Genomic DNA, 17995 nt, shown 5'->3' with positions numbered 1-17995 from the left:
GGAGCTGCAAAAACCGTCAAAATTACACAGGTAAGAATCAAAATCTATTAATCTCATGTAATATATATTGCAAAATAAAAGTACAGGGAACCTACCACTCTCTAAGGGAGGATATCTCGATAATCAAAGCTCGATCCCGAGTCTCGGTCCGGATAAACAGGAAAGTCTTTGCCCAACTTTTATCATCTCCAGAGTCCAGGTTAGTAATTAATGGAGACATTTTTGACTTGATTCTCAAATTAAAACGACCATCAACAGGATTTTTCATATGATATACTGCCTTGATATCATTAATAGTAATTACAAGATTGTGTTTAGCACATAAATTTTCAATAGAATGGACAAGTTTCCAAACCATTGGCATAATCTGAAAAGGTGATACCTCCATAGCACGAATGGTGTCAATCATTAAGGGAGTAAAAGGTAACTTACACCGCTTTGAACGCCCATTCAAAAATACGAACCATCCAGGTGACACCCGATTAGCCCCGACGGACAAGACTCAAGAATCCATACCTCAGTTGACTCAGGATTATTTTCTTCTCCCTTAGAATCTTGTCATAGTTTGTTTTTAGTAAGTTTTCCTCAGGAAAAGAAGAATCCAGAGATTGAAGGGCAGTGAAAACAGAATCCTGGTACTTAAAAGCCACAGCACGAGCAGAAGGATCAATTTCCCTCACCTCTTCCTCCTGAACATCTGTGGGTTCAGGCTCAGCAGCAGCCTTCTGAGGTGCAGTAGTTTTCTGGGGAACCGGACGTTTTTTGGCTCCCATATCCTTTATTTTTTGATCTACTGTAATGGATGTTAATTATTGAATAATTGTAAGTTGACAAGAGAATAACTCAGGAGAAATAGGGAAGAATTCTAGAGAGAAATTTAGCAAAGAAAGTGAAAGAAAATTGGTGGAAAACAAATTCGTCCCAAATACCGTATTTATAGAAGATGTATAACGGTATGAAAACCCTAGAAATTGCAAAACTCTCAGCATGACATCACCTAGCCGTTACAGTGTTCAACGGTAACTAGGAGTCTAAGAGTCATTGATTAAGTATGATTCTCTTTATTATTCAACCCGGTAAAGTTGACATCTCACCCCTGGCCTGATCCAGCACGGGTAAAATGTCAAGGGGCAATTGTTAGGCCCATATTAGCCTGGCCTGACCATAACCTGGCCTGACCTTACAAGGCTGACTGAAGAAGACGATGACCGGACAGTTCTAGCTGTTATTGCAATCAGGCTGCCTTATCCTGGAAGAGAAGCCTGATGGTAAGTACAGAATAGCCTGGCAGAGTATTAAAGCAGGCTAGATTAAGCTGAAGAAGAAGCAAAACGGTTATATAAAGATATATATCCGTGTCCTATCCTCAAGGAAGACTAAGTCTAATTATAAAACCATATTGCCCATGAACCTGGACGTGCAAAGGAAGAGAAAGTTAAGGATCAATCAAATAGGAACGAGTCAACCGGATTAATAGGGAATATGCCCTATTAATCCGGTAACAGCTCCGACAAAAGGGAAGGGCGTTGAAGACCAGTACAACGTTCGTTTTCATGATTATAAATATTGTAATTCTAGCATTGGCAAAGGCATTGATTATTTTTTAGTGTGCAACTATTCTATTACTTATCTTTTCGTCATTTTTTGAGCATTCAATTACTTAAACAAAATTTGTATTCAACTTATTAAAATAATATAAACACTATCCTTTTCTCCTAGTCTTTCCTCATTATTCATCTGCAACATACCAAAATTATAGAACTAGATACCCTGATTACTCTATAATCAAGCCGGATCCTTTCAGCAAAATCCTGCTAAAACAGAATGAAAACGAAAATTATTCCCTAAAATGATGAATTAAAATGAAAATTACTTCCTAAAATGAAAATATACAAGTGTGATAAAATGGCGAAAAATGTCGATGTCGCCTCGAAATGCGTGCCCGCGAAATTAGGAAACCTGAAACATGGTAATCTTCTCGTATTTACCAAAATAATAACCCCTAGGAATAGGAAATTATTCGTCATGGAATTAGGAAAGATCCAACGCGGAAAATCACAGAAGTGAAGCTGAGGAAGTGGCGCAGCATGAGCTGCGTCCCTTTGAAGAGGCGCAGCAGGTGCTGCGCCTGTTCCCAAGGTGTTCTGTTCTGACGGATTTTTGGAAACAGAAATTAGTATAAATAGAAACGTCGATGGAGCTTTTATTCACACAAATCTTCCGTCTCTTCTTCGTCTAATTACACAAAATTCTCAAAATAATCCTTTCATCATGAATACTTTGGAGACCCGCTTGAAGGAATGGACCAACGAATTTTCGAATATGGAGAAACATGATATGGGTGCTTATAATTTTGGGTCTTTGTTGAGTTTAAAACTCATCAAGGTTGTTAAACCTTTCCTGGATGCTTGTCATGACTATTGGGACCCGAATTACCATGTTTTTGCGTTCCGTGGAGGTGATATTTGCCCATTTCCTGAAGAAATTGCCGCTATTGGTGGGTGGGATCCCGAACACTTGCCTGCCATTCCTTCTACTTCGCAAGGGTACAAGAGCAAATTTAGAGACTTGCTTGGATTGACTAGACTTGAGGTGGACCGTCTAGTGACCTCGAAGGGCGTGAGGATGCTGGATAGATCGATTCATCAACAGAGCCGACCCCACCGTTTCTCATGTTGCTAGGCGGAGGGCATTTGGCTTTTGCTTGTTGCATGTGTATGTCTTCCAAGGGCATGTTGATGAAGACTTGAGAGGTGATCCCCGTCTTCTGGGCCTTGTTGAGCAAATGGAGCTGCGCAGGAGCCCAACTTGCTTATGCTTAGGAGAGATGCTTTTGGGCTTGGATAATAGGAAATCCAACCGTGATCTACCGTATTTGGGAAGTCCCGTCATTCTACAGGCAAAAGACATGTTTTTTTTTTCTTCGTTTTTTTTTTCGTTTTTTTTTTTTTTTTTTTTTTTTTGTTGTCTAATACCCGCTTTTGGTAGGTTTGGCTTATGGAACGGCTCCGATTGATCGAGCCCCCAGTTCATGTGCTTTCCTATCATGCCCGCTCGATTGCGATGAGGACGAGGTTGTACATGGTGGACTTCACTCGGGTTTGTGATTACTGGAAGAACAAGCTGAAGAGCGACGATGGTCCCTTGATTAGGTGGGTTCTACCGTGGTGGCACCTCAAATCTGTCACGGAGTGTCTTCTTTGGATCCTACTAGGTCCGTGCGCATTCCTGGATTGGAGTTTATGGTGTGCATCTTCCCGGAAAGGCTGATGAGACAAGTTGGGCTAAAACAGACGATCCCGAAGCTTGATACCGTCCCGCAGACTGCTATGGCGCTTACTATGGAGAGCCGAAGAGAGTGGGCCATTAAATGGGCCCAAAGAAACATGTGGTTCTTGAATTTCTCCGCTAATGCCTTGTGGGTGTCGGATTCTTATCTGCGATGGAGAAAGGCTACTACTCCGGAAGAGCGCGAGAGATGGAGGAAGCGCGAGCCCGTTGACTACAAGGTACGCGAGGTAGAGAAAGAGAAAGAGAAGCATCTGACAGAGGGAGAAGAAGAAGCCGGGTTTCAAGTTGTTCATCCTTCGAAGAAACCAAAGCCTACTCCTGCCGCGGAAATGGTGATTGGCAAGAATGGAAAGTCCAGGCCTCGAGAAAGACCGTTGGTGATTAGGTCTGAAGTGGCGCAAGAGCGTCCGGCTCGAGGTCGTGACAAGAAATATGACAAGAATGACAAGGGCAAGGGGAAGATGGAGGAATAGCCCGAGTCTTTATTTATTATTTGATTATTATTATTATTTATTGTTGTAATAAAAAAGGTGGGGTTTTTAGAATCCTAGCCTATTCTATTTTTATTATGTAGCGTACTATTATTATTAGAAAATGGATGAAATAAAAAGGTTAAATGGTTATTAAACCGTTGTGATTTTCTATTTATTATTCTTGTCGAATTCCAAATGCAATGAAAATGTCCTTCTATTTACATTTTAGATATAATGGGTTGAATCCTGTGAAGGATTGCCTACGTATTCACTTAGAAAAATGAAATCAAACCCTTGCGCGTAGTTCGAGTAAATGTAAAAGAATAATTGTTCTAAGCAAGAGCTTGTGATGAACTTAGAAAATAAGCACGAGCTTTTTGCTTACTCCGAAGGTGCAAATTTAGTTTATTTGATGATACGAGGATGACAAATTTGTCAAAATGCAAGAGCACAGTGACATTAGCTTCTTTCAGCTTGGCCAGGGGCCATTTATTTAGTGCCACAAGAGCGACACGTGGGGTTACGTGAGGCGCGTTTTCGTTCCTATTCTAGGCATAGTATCGTTTTAATTGGTCAAGGTTTGTTGGGTTGGAAAACTCATTCCCATCTAGGTCTGTGATTCTAACCGCGCCCCCTGGGAGTATGGATTTGACTAAAAAAGGTCCGGCCCAATTAGGTTTGAATTTTCCCCGTGGGTCGATAGGTAAAAGAGCTCTAACCGATTTGAGCACTAAGTCTCCTTCTTTGATGTTCCTTGGCCTAACCCTTTTGTTGAAAGCTCGTTTGATACGTGCTTGATATGTTTGGACATTATGTCAGGCGCGTAGCCTACGTTCATCCAGGAGGATGAGTTCTTCATATCTATCCCCCTTCCAGTCGGCTTCTGGGATTTGACTTTCGAGTAAAATACGCAAGGATGGTATTTCTAGCTCGACTGGTTGTACAACTTCCATGCCGTAGGTCAAATAGAAAGGAGTAGCCCCAGTGGGCGTCCTAACATATGTACGATACCCCCACAAAGCAAAGGGTATCTTTCTTGGCCAATCTCTATAGTTGTCAATCATTTTCTTGAGAATCGTGACAACATTCTTGTTTGCCGCCACTACCGCGCCGTTAGTCTGTGGTCTATAGGGCGAAGAGTGGTGATGCTTAATCTTGTATTTGGCTAGCAATTGCTCGATCTCAGCTTGGAAATGTGATCCGTTATCGCTAATGATCTCATGTGGGCAACCATATCGACAGATGATGTTGTTTTGTATGAACTTTGCCCTATTTTTAGCTGTAAGACTAGTGTAGGAAGCCGCTTCTACCCATTTGGTGAAATAGTAGAACAGTGACCTCCTGTTCCGGTCGGGGTTATCTTCCCGATTATGTCAATTCCCCATGCAGAAAATGGCCAAGGGGATGTCATTGTATAGAGCAATGAAGGAGGGACATGTTGTACATTCCCGAAGATTTGGCCATTGTGGCAATGTCTTACATATTTGATGCAATCGGATTCCATTGTGGTCCAATAATACCCCAAACGTGTGATTTTCTTCGCCATCATGGGCCCACTCATGTGAGGACCGCATTCCCCATCGTGGACTTCTTCCATCACCTTTCGTGCCTGTGAATGATCAAGGCAACGTAGGACTACACCAAGAGGTGTTCTTTTGTATAACTCTCCTTTCATGAGAACGTATTGGGAAGCTAGTAGGCGTATAGCACATTGTCCCCTCTTGTCCATATCCAGTGGATAGGTACCATTAAGCTTAAAATTCAGGATTGCTTGGAACCAGGGTTCCTGCGCGATTTCCTCTTCATCGGTGATTTGGTGGACATAAGCCGGCTCTGACCGTCGTTCGATGCACAAAGGCATTTCCACCATGTGATCTGGCATATTAATCAAAGATGCAAGTTTCGCAAGAGCGTCTGCAAATTGATTTTCTTCCCGAGGTAGGTGTAGGTAGGTTACGTGATCAAAAAATTGAGCGACTTGGTCTATTCTAGCCTGATAAGGTGCGAGGCTTTCGCTTTAAATTTTCCAAGATCCTGTAACTTGGTTGATGATCAGTGATGAATCCCCATGTACTCGGAGGTTTTTAATACCTAAGCTCACTGCCGCTTGTAGTCCAATGAGACAAGCTTCGTATTCTGCAGCGTTGTTTGTCACCTCGAAGTCGAGTTTGACAGCAATTGGTGTATGCTCGCCTTCAGGAGAAATGAGCAACACTCCTATTCCAAATCCTCTTAAGTTTGATGCTCCATCAAAGTAAAGGTCCCAGGAATCTACATCAGTTTGGAGTATATCCTCGTCTGGAAATGACCAAGTGTCTATCGTTTGTGCGTCATTGATGGGATTTTCTGCGAAAAATTCGGCGACGGCGCGACCTTTTATAACTTTCAGTGGCACGTATTTGAGGTCGAATTCTGAGAGCATCAGTGTCCATCTTGCTAGGCGTCCGTTGAGGACGGGTTTCTCGAAGAGGTATTTGACTGGATCCATTTTGGAGTATATTTTGACGGAGTAGCTAAGCATATAATGGCGTAGCTTCTTCGTTGCCCACACAAGAGAGAGGCATGTCTTTTCGAGTTGTGAGTATTTGCACTCGTACTCCAAGAACTTCTTACTAAGGTAGTAGATAGCTCTTTCTTCACTTCCTACTGTTTGAGCCAACATGGCACCCATGGCTGTTTCGGTTACTGTGAGATATAAACCAAGAGGTTGATCTCGTTGTGGTGGCATGAGCACTGGTGGTTTAACCATTATCTCCTTGATTCGGTCAAACGCCTTTTGACAATCATCATCCCACATGGTGTGGTCCGTTTTCTTGAGTTTCTTGAAGATAGGCTCACAAATCATTGTAAGTTTCGATATGAATCGACTACTGCACTTTTCCCAGGAATCCTCTGACTTCTTTTTCTGTTTGAGGTTGTGGCATTTCGATCAGAGCTTTGATTTTGGAAGGATCTATTTCTATACCTCTTTGACTAACGACGTATCCCAGGAGTTTGCCAGATGTTACCCCGAATGTGCATTTCTGAGGAGTGAGCCTCATGTTGTACTTTCGTAGCCTTGCGAAGAACTTGCGAAGGTTCTCGATATGCCCCTCTCTTTCCTTGGACTTGACAATCATGTCGTCTACGTATACCTCAACTTCTTTATGCATCATGTCATGTAGGAGTGTAGTTGCGGTGCGTTGATATGTAGCTCCGGCGTTGATCAGTCCAAACGACATTACCGTATAGCAATAGGTTCCCCATTGGGTGACAAAGGCGGTCTTATGCATATCTTCCATGGCCATTTTGATTTGATTATAACCCGCATACCCATCCATGAAGGATAGTAACGCGTGGTCAGCAGTATTCTCCACCAATATGTCGATGTGAGGTAGAGGGAAGTCATCTTTTGGACTTGCTTTGTTTAAGTCCCTAAAGTCGACACAAACACGGATTCTCCCATCCTTTTTGGGTACAGGTACTATGTTGGCTACCCAGTCAGAATACTCGGAAACTTTGATGAACCCGGCTTTGAATTGTTTGTCAACTTCTTCCTTAATCTTGAGGGCCCATTCTGTCCTCATTCGTCGAAGCTTCTGTTTCACAGGTTTGTAACCTGGCTTAATTGGAATCCTATGTTCGGCGATATCCCTGTCGATCCCTGGCATGTCTTTGTAGGACCAAGCGAAAACGTCTTTGAATTCGTTTAGGAGGTCTATGAAGTCGGCCCTTTCGGTAGAGCTCAAGGTAGTCCCTATCCTAAGTTCTTGGGGTTCTAGTTCGGTTCCTACATTGATGGGTTCGGTGTCTTCTATTACTGGTCCCCCTTCCCCTTTCTGCAGTATTTCTTTGGCTACATAGGGAGGTATTTCGATCGAGTCTGGGTCTTGGTCATCCTCAGTATCATCGTAAACAGAATTGCACTCAAGATAACACAAAGAGTAAGCAGAACCTGATTTATTCATATTAAAATTTGAGTAAAGTTGAAACAAAGAAGCCAACCGATCCATGGTCGGTGGCGGCGGAGAGGGGCAGTGGTTGGGGCATTTCCCGAACTACTGTGACTACTCGAGGCTAAGCTAGGAGAAACAAAGGGAGTGGGGATGACGACAGGAGTAGACTCTCTAATGACTTCTCTAGACTCCGACTCTGACTCCGACTCCGACTCGAACTCATCGTCTTCTGGTTCTCCTTTGAACATCTCTCCTTCTCTAGTGGTGAGCTTAAAGAGTCTTCCTTGATTGTTGGTCCACTTGATTGATTTTCTCCATCCTTTCTGCTGTCTTGCGTTGGTTTCTGTGATTAACGCGGTGGGGTTGAAGCGATCGTCTTGAAGTATCATGGTAATGATCTCATCCTGCGCGGCCCTAACAACTCGATCTTCTCCAAACAATAGGCTAACAGCTTGTTCGTCTAAGCAAGGTGCTTGACGGGTTTTGACGGTAGGAACCGTTTCTGGAGGGATAAAGTAGCAATCGTGAAAGATCTCGATTCCGGCTAGCTTCCTCTCGAGATAATGCCAAGGCTCGGGAAATCCGTGAAAGAGTTCTAGACTTCCTTCTTGAACAAAGTACCCATTTAAAGTAGGGAGATAGGGTCTCATTTGGACTCCTACGTGCTTACGGTTTTGGACTTGAGCGAGCATTTCGAGAACTTCTTTTTTAGTGGGTTTGTACCCTAGTCCAAGTGGTATCCTCTTTGAGTTGCCTTCCTTGTATGGTGCGAAGGTATTTCTTCAGGTAGGGTTCAAAGGCATTCCAGGGAAGTATCCCTGGGTTTTGAGCATGTGGTTGACCACCAAGTTAGAGTAGGGATCATAGTATAAGGGTGCCAACTCACTTTCTATGACACTTACACTTTGGAAGCCCCTAAATTCGTATACGGGATCTGCAAGGACTTGATTATTCGACTGTTTTTCGATTATTGCCTTGATGGGTGACGAAGTGATCGTCACTACTTTGGCATTTAGTGGTATTTTGATCTTTTGATGAAGGGTGGATGTTACCGCTTTGGAAGCGTGAATCCACGGCCTTCCCAGAAGTATGTTGAATGAAGCTTCAATGTCCACTATTTGGAAGTTAACCTTTCGTTCAATTGGCCCTGTGGCTATGGTTAGGTTAACAAGTCCTACCACCTTTCGTCGTGTACCATCGTATGCACGCACACCTTGATTGGTAGGGGTCCAATCCGACTCTTTCATGCCTAACTTGTATGCCGTTTTGAAGGGTATGACGTTGACCGCTGAGCCATCATCCACCAAGGTCATTGGCACGTTCTTCTTTAGACAAATAACAGTGATGTAAAGAGCTAAATTGTGACTGGCGCCAAAAGATGGCAAATCTTCGTCTGAGAAAGTAATAAGATTACTTAGCTTTGGTGATTATTGGAAGACCAAGTTGACTACATCTTCGGGTGTCGAGTTATGTGCTACATTTAATTTAGCCAAAGCTTGCAGTAAAGCTTGGCGATGTGGGAATGAGCTTGCTACTAATTGCCAGACTGAAAGATCAGCCTTCGTCTTCTGTAATTGCTTGAGCAAATGGTCAGTGGAGTCCTCTTCGTTATCATTTGGTGTGACAACGTTGGTTGGACCGTTTTGAGTAGTGCTTTGATATGGACGACCCGAGCGAGTTAGGTGGTCTACATCTTGGTCTTCACCATTTTGGACTATTTCTTTGACTAGGGAATTTTCAATGAGATACTCGTCCTCATCATCGTCGGCCCAAACTCCATTGATTGCAGTTAGCTCTCTCATTCTCATGATTTCATCTTCCAGTCGTATGATTTGGTCAAATAGTTTATCAACCACGATGACTACTTCTTGCATAGTAGCATTTTGAGAGAAGATTAGTGGCACATGTTCTTTGGGTGTTGCATTGGGATCGCGTAAAGTCGTCACCATGTTTTCTAATTCCCAAACTTGCTCATCTACACTCCTTGCCCATATGATGAAGTCGGAAATGGTAGGGGAGATAGTAGAGTAGAACTTTTCCTTCTCAATTGCGTAGACTTCATTTTCGATTGGAGAAATAAGGTGTGAGCAATCTAAGGTAGATTCATCACTTGTGATCACTAGAACTCCAAGAGGATTCTGAGTGTTGTTGGGTTTACCCCCTGGTGGTATTGGCAATCGACCATCTTCAATCATGTCTTGAAGCACGTTTTTCAACTTGTAGCACTTTTCTGTGTCATGCCCCTTGCCCCTATGGTATTCACAGTACGAGTTCTCGTCCCAGAATTTGGATTTCCTTTCGGTTTCGGGGGTAGGCCCAATGGGTTGGAGTTTACCTTGCTTCATTAACCTTTTTAGAGCGTTGGAGTAAGTGTCCCCAAGATTTGTGAATTTCCTTGGTGGGGTACTTTTCTTGGATGGCTCGAGAAGGTTAACTTCATCGGTCTTACTAGTAGAGCCGTATGAACGACTTGTTGAACCTTCATATCCTCGACCTACCGTTTTGGACAAGAGTCCTTTACGGATGTCATCTTCGATCCTTGTCCCTAGTACGGTCAAGTCCTTAAAAGTTTTGATGTTTTGGTACCTCAAATGATTGGCATAGATGGGTTTGAGATTATCCACAAACTTTTCCACAAGGGTAGCCTCATCCGGGCGTTCAACTAGTTGGGTGCTAGTCTTCCTCCACCTACTTAGGAAGTCGGTGAATCCTTCTTTGTCATTTTGGGTAAGAACCTCTAGAGTACGCATGTTTACTTGGATCTCGGCATTATCCGCATATTGTTTAGAGAACTAGATTGCGGCATCTTCCCAAGTAGCGACCTTCTTGTGATCTAAGGAGTAGAACCATTGCTTCGGGATGGTGTCAAGAGATGAAGGAAAGATCCTTAAGAACATCTCGGGTTTGATGCCTTTGATAGACATGTAATCCTTGAAGGCACGGATGTGGTTCAAAGGGTTCTCGTGTCCCTTGAATTTAGGGATATCCGTCATATTGAAGTTAGTAGGCAATTTGGAATTGACGGCCTCATACTTGCGATTGTTCTCCCTATAAATGTCATCCCCCTTAAGGTACATCAATTGCTCCTCTAAGTATTGGAGTTTTTTCTCAGCTACAGTCATCCCCATGAGAGGATTTTCATCCTTGGATTCATTATCGGAGTCACCTATTACTTCACTTTCATGAGGGGGCAACCTTCCCTCTACGGCATAGATACGGCCCTCGATGAGCTCAAGGCGGTCATAGACTTGGTCTTGGGTAACTTGCATTTGGGCTAGCGCGGCTAGGATTCGATCATTACCATCTTGAAGTTGGTGGAGGTTTGTTTCGCTGGATCCAGGCATCTTGAAAACTGGATAAGAGATCGGCGACGAATCAAAACACGATCGACCATTCCAACACACTTGCTAAAAGAAGAAATGTTTTGACTCGTGAAGTGGGTGTGTGCCACTTGTGTTGAGTGAGCTTTGAAGAAAGACAAAGTTTTTGAAAATGTGTGTCCTAGTCAACTATAGTGTAGTTGTAGGAGTGGACTCGAAGTGAGGTTTTGAAATGGGCTTGTGGCCCGAATTTTGACACGCAAACGGACAGAGTTTTGACTGGATTTTGCGCTAATTGAAGGCCTATTTCGAAATTTTGGTTAAGAAAAGGATTTTGATTTTTGAAAAATCGTCATGGTTTTGTTTAGAAATGGTGATCACGTAACGTACAAATATTTATACAAGCATTATAACGGGATGCTGAGTGCATGTAAAAGGGTTTTGGTTTAGAAGGTGGGTTGCCATACCGAACCATCAAACCCGAAGTCTGTGGAGAGGCTCGTACCAAACAAGAGTAAGGCCGATTCCTAGTCCATTTCCTCAAGTAGTGAAGGCCCTTGATACAAAAAGAGTAAGCATCATGGTATGGATGACGTCAATCGATATCCATCCTTAGGCCCAAATAAGAATTAGGACCGTTTAGACGGGACGATTGGTCGAATGGGTTGGGTTGGGCCTAGGAAGGCCGAATAAAACGGTCTAGGAAGACCGAGTTATGAAAACCGACAATTGTCTTGCACAAACTATTCCCTAACCTTGTTCAAGTTTCACCCTTGCCACACGTAAGTGTATTATCCCCAGCGGAGTCGCCAAACTGTGGACAACGGGGGCCCACGGGGGCGCTTGGGAGGAAAGAGAAACAAGCGTTTGCATTTTTGTATGGAGTCGCCACCAATTTTTATGGGAAATTGGAACCGTTAGAATACCTCGTGTCATGTCAAGACACAAAGTAGAGACATGAACACTAAGCAATCGTTACCCTTAGCATTCTATGTCTAGAATGACTCTCGTGGATGCCAATGAACACGGGTGTTCACAGATATCTGGAGTAAGGGGTGAGGGTACATATTAGGCAGCTCTTTTGATCGAACACCTAATCCCGCCCGCCTCGATAGCGGCCTCTACTAATGATTAGGGAAGTTGTCTATACTCGATATATCGTCGATTATATGCATGAAATGCAACATCCAAGTTTTAATCCTAACATGTGAAAATTAACTAAGTCGGTTGACACGTAATTAGCAAACAATTGGGTTGAAGTAGGATTTAATGTTCAATTACATGTGAAAACATACAAATGATACAATAAATACGACAAATACGATAAAGAAAATTACAATAATGAAAATTACAATAATTACAATGGATTAGGCGATTTATGTCGAAAATACCTTTAAAACGGATAATTTGAGAAAAAGAATAAGAGAATAAATTAGCAAACAGATCAGAAGATGATAATACGGTTAATAATTAATTATACGTAAGCTAAATAAACTAGGTCAAGCAACAACGGAGTTCAGAGACAGAACTCAACCTGGAACAGGCGCAGCAGGACTGCGCCATTTGGTAGAGGCGCAGCAGTTGCTGCGTCTGTTCCAAGGCTGAGTTCTGGCTGTGAAGCCGGAACTGCAAATCGTTAATGCAAATTGGTGATTTTAAAGGTTAATTAATAATATTTACTCGGATGAAAGTGATTATTAGGTTAATTACATGTGATTGATGGTCATAAAAGCATTAAACATAGGTGAGACGGAATTAAGATGGATTAATTACAGGAGTGAACGATATTAACAAACTAAACAAATTAATTGGACTAAACTAAACATGATGAATTAATGAATAACATATGACGAATATGCGATGAATATGACAACAGACAGATGAAAATTTATCAAAGGTGGAATTCCAGAAACTCAATATGAACAAATTGAATTTCTACTACCCGGATTGAATTTAATGACGAAAACCCGCAAGCATGAGATTATAAGGGATTTAAGTCGAATTAATGACGAATTATATGCTAATGAATGATGAACAATATACATATGAGATTATCATGCTATTATAACAAAGAATTAACAAACAAACGAAACAAAGACGAATTTTGACGAATAACAGAGGACGAAGGAAGAAGAAAGGAAGCGAGAATCGCGGCCTCACGAAGAGGCGCTGCAGAATCTGCTCCCTTCAAGAGGCGCAGCGATTCTTTGCGTCCTTTCTCGACGTTTTCCTACTGAAAATCCGTAAAAAAGGTTTTAACAAAGGTTTTAGAAATCGGTTTTAATGAGGTATTTTCGACATAAACCTTACAATTGTGATACAATAATTAAAATACAATAAATAAAAGAGAGATTATACACCCTCAGACATACATGTTAACGAAACGAGAAGGACTAAGATATCGATTAGTGATGCTCGACGCGAATGCAAAGACAATGCCCTCGTAAGAGGAAAACGATTAAGTTAATTAAGTTGATTGATGTGGAGTTGGTCAAATTGGTCGGTCATGCAAACGAGGCTGGTACTCAGAAGGATCCGAGCTTACGTGGTCGAATGTTCAAGCACGTAGACGCCAAAAAGTAAGAACAAAGGTCTAGAATGCAAAGGGAGAAGAAAAGGGCGGACACTCGCGTGAGAAATATGAGGAGTGAAGGCTCCTATTTATACTAATCACGTGAAGGAGTTAGGGTTTCGGAGACTCTTTGGAAGTAAATCTCGGAAAGATATGAAAAAGATACGAAAACTACGCAGAAAAGGGCCTGGGAAGAGGCGCAGCAGCCACTGCGTCTCTTGGAAGAGGCGCAGCACCTGCTGCGTCTGTTCCCAAGTGGTTTCCTCCTGCGGATGAAAGATTTCCGTGTTTAAGTTATGGTAGGACGGAATAATTCGGTTTTCCTTAATATCTTATGTGAATATTACGGGAAATTGTTTACCAAAAGATAAAGATTGTGGAATATGGAATAGAAATATCCGGAACATTCCAGAACATTCTGACTCGGGATTTAACGGTTATCAGAAAATGGAGACGATTTTAAGCCCGGACTCCAAATGTACTCTAATTACTGTCAAAACGACCGTATCGGCACGTAGATGACAACTAAGAGGTAGACATTAATACTTGAGCAATCACTTGACGATAAACTTACGAACTGTCACAAATCGTTCCGCGTAGCAAACATGCGGCCCAATCATCACCGGGTGGTTTGCGAGAGGTGCAGAAACGAGGTATCTACAAAACTCTATAGATATCGAGTCCCACTTCCAACTAGGAACTTCTAAAGATTGTATTACTCCTTGCGGCTTTTTATGATCAATTTTTACTTTCTGACACATTAAACATTTAGCCACAAACATGGCAACTTCTTTCTTCATATTAGGCCACCAAAACGTTTGTTTGAGATCTTTGTACATCTTATCTCCCCCTGGATGAACTGAATAAGGCATACTATGAGCCTCCTCCATGATTTTTCTTTTTAATTTTTGGTCATCAGGAATACACCACCGTTCTTGAAATCTTAAACTACCATCACTATGAAATTTTATATCAAGCTCGCCTCGTTGCATTATCTTGTCCTTCTCAATTTTAAGGAACGAGTCTTCTTTCTGCTTTTCTCTAATCTCAGTGTATAACTCAGGCTGTAGAGTGATGGTAAATAATTGTGTTCCAGGTTCAACAATGCTAATATTCATATCTTGGAGCTCATCACGAAGGAGACTCCTCAGATCTAGCACTTTGAGTGCATGTAACGACTTCCTGCTTAATGCATCAGCCACTACATTAGCTTTTCCTTCATGATACACAATTTGCATATCGTAGTCCTTTATTAACTCTAACCATCTTCGTTGACGCATGTTTAACTCTTTTTGAGTAAATATATATTTGAGACTCTTGTGGTCTGCATATACATTAAATGTTGTCCCATACAAGTAATGTCTCCAAATTTTAAGAGCAAACACCACTGCGGCAAGTTCAATATCATGCGTTGGGTAGTTCACTTCATAAGGTTTTAGTTGTCGGGATGCAAAAGCAACCACCTTTTTGTCTTGCATTAGTACACAACCCAAACCATGCTTTGATGCGTATACTTCATACTCCTTTCCTTCAGTTGGTAAAGTTAGAACATGTGCCATTGTTAGTCTTTTCTTAAGCTCATCAAAGGCAAGCTGGCACTCATTTGTCCATAAGAACTTAGATATCTTCTTCATCAAACTCGTCATAGGCCGAGCAATCTTCGAAAAATCCTTTACAAATCTACGATAGTAGCCAGCTAAGCCTAAAAAATTGCGCACTTCAGTAATGTTTTTGGGTATTGGCTAAGTTGTTACAGCTTCTATTTTTGCAGGATCAACTGACACCCCTTCTTTAGAGATGACATGCCCGAGAAATGACACATTTTCCAACCAAAATTCACACTTAGAAAATTTAGCATATAATTGTTCATCACGTAACTTTTGAAGCACAAGCCTTAAATGTTCTGCATGACTCTCCTTGTCTTTGGAGTAAACTAATATGTCGTCAATAAATACTATCACGAACTTGTCGAGGTAAGATCGAAAAATCCTGTTCATCAAGTCCATAAAAGCCGCCGGTGCATTTGTTAACCCGAAGGGCATTACAGTAAACTCATAATGTTCGTACCTAGTACGAAATGCTGTTTTTGAAATGTCTTCATCATGGACACGAAGTTGGTAGTAGCCTGATCGCAAATCTATCTTTGAGAAAGTTCTCGCTCCACTTAACTGGTCAAAAAGATCATCGATTCTTGGCAACGGGTATTTATTCTTTACTGTAGCGTGGTTTAAGTCACGGTAGTCAATACATAACCATAGAGATCCATCCTTCTTTTTGACAAATAGGACAGGTGCACCCCATGGGGACACACTGGGGCGTATATAACCTTTCTCCAATAATTCCTCTAGTTGGGTCTTCAACTCTCTCATTTCAGCGGGTGCCATTCGATAAGGGGTCTTGGATATAGGTGTTATTCCGGGCGTCACATCAATTCTAAATTGTACCTCTCTTACTGGTGGTAAGCCTATAATCTCTTCTGGGAACACATCACCAAAGTCTTTAACCACAGGTATAACTTCTAGTGGAGTAACCTCCGAGTTCAGATTCTTTACATGACACAAAAAGAGGGGACATCCTTTCTTTATAAGAGCTTCTAAATTAAGGACAGATATTATCCTTATGTCGGGCTTTGGTTTACATCCTTGGTAAGAGACGTGGATTCCTTTCGGCCCCCTTAAGGATATTTTCTGTAACCAACAATCAATTCTGGCCCTATGTCTTTTCAACCAATCCATCCCCAATATCACATCAAACCCACTTAATGGAAATTCTATCAAGTTAGCTATAAACACAGTATTTCCAATGGTTAATTCAATGTTATTAAACCGTTTAGTACATGGGACTATTTTTCCGGAAGGCATAGTTATATCCTCAGCTACAGTTTCTATACTTTCAGGTTTTAGTTTTTTGGCAAATGAAACAGATATGAAGTAACAAGAAGCACCAGAATCAAATAATACGAAAGCACGTTGAGAATTTGCAAGAAAAATACCAGTAACGACATTTCCAGCCGCCTTTGCCTCATCATTGTTAATTGCACAAATTTTTCCGGAGCTACCTTTCTGATTTCTAGCCATATGAGCTGAATTAATTGTACCCATCGCTTTGGTCCCCTTCAGTGTTGAATTTAATTGAGTTGTAGCTTTTTTGTTGGGCCCTTTTGTAGATTGTCCTTTATTAAAATTTTGGAATCTAGATGGTTGTACAACACTGGCCTCACTGGTTGGTTTGTTTTGGTGCTTTCCGTCACCTCTATAATTTTGACTTGTTGGATTAATAAAACACTCATAAGCTCTATGACCCATCTTCCCACAATGTTTGCAAGACACAGGAGTTCCAGAAAAATCCTTCCCTGGATGGTTCGTTGGACAATATTTAAAAAAGTGTCGCCTCTCACCAACAGTGTCCTGAGTCCTAGTGTCTTGGCTCCTTGGCTTAACAAGCCCTTTCGGTATGCTGAAATTAGTCTGATTTTTTTCACCTTTAAAAGAGCCATGTGACTGGCTTCTCAATCGATTAAAATTTGCCCTTAGCTCAAACTTTTGATTGTTACTCAAGGATGAGTCTTCCATTTTCTTACCCTTGTCTACCTCCTTTTTATCTAAAATCCCTTCAACGTTGCAAGCCCTATCATAGATTGAATGTAAGGTGGTAAAACTGTCCCCAGATAGTCGTTCTTGAATGTTCAAACTAAGGTGTTCTTGAAACTTTGTTGCTTTCGCCTCCTTATCCGGCACCATGTCAGGAGAATACCTCGCAAGCTCCAAGAATTTGTTGTAATATTCATGAACCGTCTGACTCCCTTGTTCTAATTGTTCAAACTCAAACCGCTTCCTTTTCCTTAAATGCGGAGGAAATAATTTTTTTCTCATATTTGCTCTAAAGTCTTCCCAGGTGGGGTAAGACTCTTCTTCATTGCCTTCTACATCTTATAACATTTTTGGTTCCATAAAAGTACCCTTAATGGAGGTCCACCATATATCCGCCTCCTTGGTAAGATACATAGTGGCAATGTCGATACGATACTCGTCTGGGCATTGTAATGAGGTAAATATTTTGTCAAATTCTCTAAGCCAATTCTCTAACACAGATGGCTCGCCTTGTCCGTCATAGGTCGGCGGTCTATTCTGACGAACTGCCTTTGTCATTGCTGCTGCTGGAGTGACTTGTACCCGAACTTGGTTTTGAGCCAGTATCTGCATTGCTTCAGCAATTTAAGCCATGGCCGCAGCAATTTGTGGATTGTCTTCATTAGTTCTACTAAGGCTTCCCAATTCTCGAGTTCTGTTCCTAGGAGGCATTTCTGAGATAGTAGTATAGGGTAAACATGTATTATTCTACTACTCTACAAGAAGTTAGATTCTTATGTAATTTCACTTCGGAGGTTTAGACCATTGATATATT

This window comes from Silene latifolia, chromosome 2 (genome assembly GCF_048544455.1).
Source record: "Silene latifolia isolate original U9 population chromosome 2, ASM4854445v1, whole genome shotgun sequence".
Taxonomy (NCBI): domain Eukaryota; kingdom Viridiplantae; phylum Streptophyta; class Magnoliopsida; order Caryophyllales; family Caryophyllaceae; genus Silene; species Silene latifolia.
The sequence above is the reverse complement of the archived record's forward strand: the minus strand, read 5'-3'. Positions refer to the sequence as shown.